Below are 6,022 nucleotides of genomic sequence, written 5' to 3'. Positions count from 1 at the left end.
CAATCAACCAATTCATTCTAATGTCAACAATTCAACTTACGCACGGATGAAAGAACAAAGCTAGAATGTGGTATGGAAATTATTGTTCAAATATGGCGGGAAACGGTGGTAAAGCAACTAAAGGAAAGTAAAGTGTGAAACTGTAAGTAAAAATGGTACGAGATTTTTGTCAAACAGTTATATCTACATTTTAAATCCCCTTGTTTGCGACGATTACAAAAGAGGATGGATCCTATTGTTCATCACGCTTCACATCGTTCTTTCCATAGATGGTTCTTTCCACTGCATTTTGTACAGTAGCCTAGTCCTATTCTGGAATTTTACAAGAACACAGTTTCTCTGAGCAATCTTATTTCGCCCAAATAAATGTTGTGAATTTTCACAATATAGCATAATAGTGGTATCAAATTTAGATTTTGACATCGCTACATATAGCCTACATACATACCTACATACATAGGCTACATACATACATACATACATACATACATACATACATACATACAGTAAGCATGCATGCAGAGCCAATACAGTTTAAACACATACATAGCCAATACAGTTTAACCCTGTGCAAATGTGACCTATAATACAATATGTGACCTCTCCTGATTGAAATGCTATTAGTACAGTATCTGCCACATAAAGCCCTAGATGGGCTATTGTTGGCCCCTGGGGATCAGGACTCCTGGGGAAGTTAGGTAACAACACCAGCCACATTTAGATATTTTCTAAAAAAAAATAATGATATATCCATATGTTTTCCTTTGAAACTCCATTATGAAGAATGCACCATATGACCATGTCTGCGTCTCGGCTAATTATAATGTACTTTGTGACCTTTTCTCACTTGAGAGGCGATTATGTCTGTATTGTATTGAAGTGTCTGGATCAAAACAAGGGATTGGTTGCTATTTTAATATCATATTGTCACAGTAAACATATTCCTAAATGAAGGTGTGTTTAATCAAGTTACCACAAACCATCACACAGAAAACCATATAGTACTCAGTTTCTGTTGTGTGAACTGGATTTAGGGAGAACTTGATGCAGGCAGGAATTCACACAGAGCAGTAGATTGGTTTGGTGGGTTATAGGGCCCCACAGAAAAGGTTCAACCCAGATTCTTCTAACAGATTAATCTGACCATCAGCCTGTGGCTCTGGTACCATGTTATTCTGATTTGAATTTGAGATTTTTTGTCAGTTTTTTTTCACAAGAACTTTGACTGTTGGTACACCACTGCCTGACGCACATTCAACAAAGGCAAAACATGTTAGACAAGATTTCAAATAAGTACATACGGTATATTTTTTACATCAATGGAGACTCTTAATACACTCAATGGGCTATTGGTGCCCTATATCATTCTAATATAAATAATCAAGCTCTTTTTATTATTTGATATTGCTGAAAAGATGAGGCCATGCAAGGTGTGATGGACAGCCAACAATGATTTCCAATGATGTATTTATTATACTGACACTAAAAAACACAGTACAGCAAGCCATCATACATTCACATTGCTGTTTTCACAACTCATCTTTTGAGTGCACAGGGGAACCTGAATGTACAGGTTGTGCAATGAGCACATGCTCCTTGTTGTCTCGAAGTAGAGCTTCAATGTCACTTTCTGTAAAGGGGGTTTTGGAACTCTATCACAAAAGATAAACAACGTTAGTTCTTATATGAGCAATTTAGCTTAATAATAATAATGTATATGTGTTTCAATATTATACCTAAAGCCTACCTTAGAAGAGTGACGTTTCACCCCTATACATGCCCTGGACTGCTCATAACACAGGACTACATCCAGATGCTTTGGTTCTTTATTCACCAAAGCTACATAGAGCTGGTCATAAAGAGACTCTAGATGGAGAGTAAAAAAAATTGATTGATTCCTTAGAGTGTAAAAAATATGCAAATTCAATGTCATTCCCTCCTGATTTTACCTAACAATTGCATGCAGGAGGATGTCATTGTGTCCTTCGAGTCATGGTCATGTTTGTAGGACAGCAGTTTCTCACATACACCCCCAGCGATGAGGTTCTCAACTACTGTCTGTCTGCTCTCATTCGGGGCTTCCTTCATGGCTTTCTCAATCTCTGACGGGGCAGTAAGCATATGCTTTTATTTAATTTTACAGAAAATAGTCATAACAAGTGACACTTGGTTGATCATTCATTGCGTATCATTTAAATCTTTGTTTTTTAAGCAAGCTCAATAGTTATCCACCATACCTCGTGCTGTTGTCAGACAACTCTCACAATAGGCATCTGGTAAAAAGAAAACAGTCAACAGAAACCAAGACTATCCAAACTACAAATCATATCATGACTCAGGAATGCAGCAGAAGTGTAGCATTTCATTTACTTACAGCGGTCCACGTCTTCAGGCTGCACAGGAAGGAGGCAGCACAAACACATTAGAAAAATTAAAATTGTCATTGTTAGTGATCGTAAAACAAGCAACCTTCTATACACTCAGAACAGAGAACTGGTTTAATCATCTTCCTTTTCACCTGTGGTCATGTGATCTCAAGGACAATGGAATTGCATCACCATCATTCCACAAATGAAAAGTGTCCAGTTCTTCAGGTTTTCTCTGAATGCTTAGACTGAGTGGTTTTTGGTCTTTGAACAGTGGTCTCAATACTGTAAACTCAAAGTACATATTTTGACACTTTAGGATTCACAATACAGGAAGACTTAAATAAATATAGTATTTTAAATAAGTTAGAAATAATTAGAACAGGTGAAATGCTATTGAGCTTTAAGGTCACAGGAGTAAAATGGTGAGAAGAGATAAGCACTGCAGTAAACAAAGGGATCATGTTGCCATGACTATATTTTTAAAGCATTTTTTTTCTAGCTTGGAGATAGTCTTAGCTACCATATGAACTTCGATAACAGAATTACAAACAAGTCTGGATATCAGTTTTCTTCAGTGCTCTCTTTGTTTGAGCTTACTAGTTTAAACAAGCAACATTAGACTACTTTTGTAGACTCCCTTCACTATAAATGGCTACTTTGACTCAACTGTGAGAACTTGAGAATCAATATAATTCATATCTTAGTTCCTTTTTCTATATCATTTCCTCTGCTAGGCTTCAGGTGAGAGAGGCGTAAGGAAACCATTTTATATATGTTTTTTTCTATTATGTGAATGCATTTTTCATCATCATCTTCAGCATCCTCATCATTGGTAGTAGCTTGCAGTAGTAGCTGGTAATTTTTTATGAATTCACTGTTAGTTGTTGTTTACGTCCGCGGCCACTAAGTGATGCTGTTTAATATCGACAGCTAATTACAGGATAGGCGTTTTGACAGATCCCATATATAGTCATTTTTACCATATTAGGATTGGTGGTTGTGACGCTCTTGTCTCAACGGAAAGTATGACCGTGTGCGGGAAAAGCGAACGTTAGATGAAGTCCACTCTTCTGAGGAGTAGCTAGCTAAATGTGCAACTTCTTGTTAATCTTTAACGAACTGGATACTTCAAGATAAACACAACTGAATGTCACCATCGTCGGAGTCAACATGTGAGTAGTCTAACTAAATGATGTTGCCTGTATACATTTCACATGTGCTATCCTGAACTGTTAGCTACTTCTCCAATCTTAAATTTGGTTATTTAACACTCTTAACGTTTTGCTCTGTGGTGCAATGTTTTGGGGCACACGTGTTGTATCTTCGTGGATTGTTTGTATCTGCAGAGGTTTATACTGATAATAAGACGAACTTAAACATAGAGGAGAAGACCTTAAAGAAGCCAGGATAGTCACTTCAGCTTTTGTGTTTTTCCTGACCAGTACAGTAGCAGGAGGCTAAGTTGGGCTAATTTCTTGTAGCCTACATGGTCACTGGACATTGTGTCTTCTACGGATTCATTGAATCTCAAACTGCAAAAATGGGAACGCTTATTCAATTGTTCTGCCATGAATCCCTTTGTAACTTGCACCTCCTGTCTGTTGTGGTTATTTCTATGAACTTCTCATTAGCAAAGTATCTTTGCGAAGGGGCTCAACGTCTGTACACTTCCTTCTTCGTTTAAATCCGCGAGACTATCGTATTTTTTACGACAGTAAAAGACTACAGGATTGTCTTGCTAAACAAAACGGGTTTTGTTAGTCAGGAATAAGCATGTGCAAGATGTTCTCCCTGGCTTTCGGCTGTTCCAGACACGGGACTGGAGTGTTGGCTTGAAGTAGAGGGGATATTAGAGGTAAGTCACTATCTACATTTGTAGTTGTTCCCTTTCTTTTGGCTCGTGACCTCTTTAAGAAATCAGTAGCTTGTTGAGGCCCCTTGTCACTTTTCACATGTCTGTTGAGTTCAACCAAAAAGAAATCCCCTCTAAACTAACATGCCTTCATTTAAATAACAATTTGAGCCTCCAATAAGTAAATATTTTAAGTTATTCGCAAAATATGAAGAAATTAATCCACAAAGTACTCCAGATTTTTTTTGTAGCAGATCTTTTTTATCTTCTTCCCTCTTTAATTGATAATCTAATAACCCCTTCAATTTTTCTTTTGAACTATAGGAGTTTTTCACAGGAAACTTTTTGACACGTCACGGTAGGAAAAGCACTGGTGGAAATTTAGTAAATTACTGATTTCAGGGTCCTGTATATGCTGGCTCACCGTCCTCTGGCTGGGACACTTGAATAGAACAGAGCTATTGTTAAAAATTAAAACCTTTTGCTTTTTATGACAAGTCAAAATGTGAAAAAGGCCTTATGGAGGGTACCGACCCCTAACCACTGGCCTTAACTACCAAACTATATATGTAAAAATAAAAATATATGTGACTTTAATTTTTTTAGTTACAGCAGTAACCTTCTGCTTATTATTGATGAATCCATATTAACAATGTTATATATAGGACACCAATCAAGGGCCATGTAGCTGATGATACTTTTGTACTTTTAGTAAGAGGATTTTAAATGCAGTGCATTATTACTTGTACTAGAGTATCGTTTTATCTAGGCTGCAACAGGGAGTGGGATAGCAATGTCTCAATCAGATTGGTCCAAAGTTCATCTAAATGAAGTTTATAGACTGCTGTCCAGCAGATGGCGCCTCGCCCAAGACCTTATTTGTTTTTATCAGTTGTTCTATTATAGGATTTAGATCTAGGTATCAATAATATTTTATATATTTCTGTGCAAAATGTCCTGCTTCAACTGCGGAGAGGTCAGTAAAAGCCCTGCTTTCAAAATTATACTTGAGTACATAACTACGACCAGCACTTAAAGTACTCACTATGTAAAATCAACGCTTTAAGAGTGTTACATACCAGAGCCTTGAAGGTCCTGAAAGGTATGTAAAACTACCATTGTGTGCTCATAATATCAAAAAATACAAGTTTGTGTTGCATGCAGCAAGATATAGGGACTGTGGGAGCTCTGCTGTTTGTTTGTGGCAGGACAAGTTATAACTCTTATTTGTATTAGTACACAATGATGACTTCAAGCACAGTACCAGCACAGTCTTGCACAACTCTTACCTGAGAAGGTCTAATCAGACACAAATTAATAAACCTGTGTGGTAATTGGTTATCTATGTAGGTTAACACTTTCAAAATACTTTTTCCTGTGTTTACACCAAACATTTTGATGGAAAATACATGTTCAGAATGGGGTGTTCTGCTTTATGTGTGTGTGCTGACACATGCAGTGGTCTTCTCTTTCTCAAGCAATACTAATTCAGCTCCACTCCTAATGAAAGAATGCAAAGATTCAGTAGAAAATAAAGAAGTAGACATACAAGTTACTCACTTGTATGGTAATTAACATTTTTGTCAGCAGTGTTCATACATCTTTGATTGTGTTGTTTCATCATAACTGAACGTATAGTGAGAACATTGTAATTACTTATTTTCTAGGGCATTTTATTCTATTGTATTCTAGTGCATTGGTTCATTGGTCAAATCCCACTTTAAAACGTTTGTTTTATAGTAGCTATATTGCAACAATGTTATACCAATGCTAATGAATTCCCCTGCAGTCTGAGATCAGT

General features: G+C 36.9%; 1 protein-coding gene across 1 annotated transcript in view; it reads left to right on the top strand.

Annotated features, from left to right (window-relative positions):
* The first annotated feature begins 3,292 nt into the window (after positions 1 to 3,292).
* The window catches only part of sun1 (Sad1 and UNC84 domain containing 1), a 30,827-nt gene continuing 28,097 nt past the window's right edge, over positions 3,293 to 6,022 (top strand). The window contains exon 1 of the mRNA XM_034893072.1: positions 3,293 to 3,541. The gene's annotated coding sequence lies outside the window, so the exon portion shown is untranslated. The remainder of the gene's footprint in view (positions 3,542 to 6,022) is intronic.

This window comes from Etheostoma cragini, chromosome 15, assembly GCF_013103735.1.
Source record: "Etheostoma cragini isolate CJK2018 chromosome 15, CSU_Ecrag_1.0, whole genome shotgun sequence".
NCBI classification, from domain to species: domain Eukaryota; kingdom Metazoa; phylum Chordata; class Actinopteri; order Perciformes; family Percidae; genus Etheostoma; species Etheostoma cragini.
The sequence above is the reverse complement of the archived record's forward strand: the minus strand, read 5'-3'. Positions and strand labels throughout refer to the sequence as shown.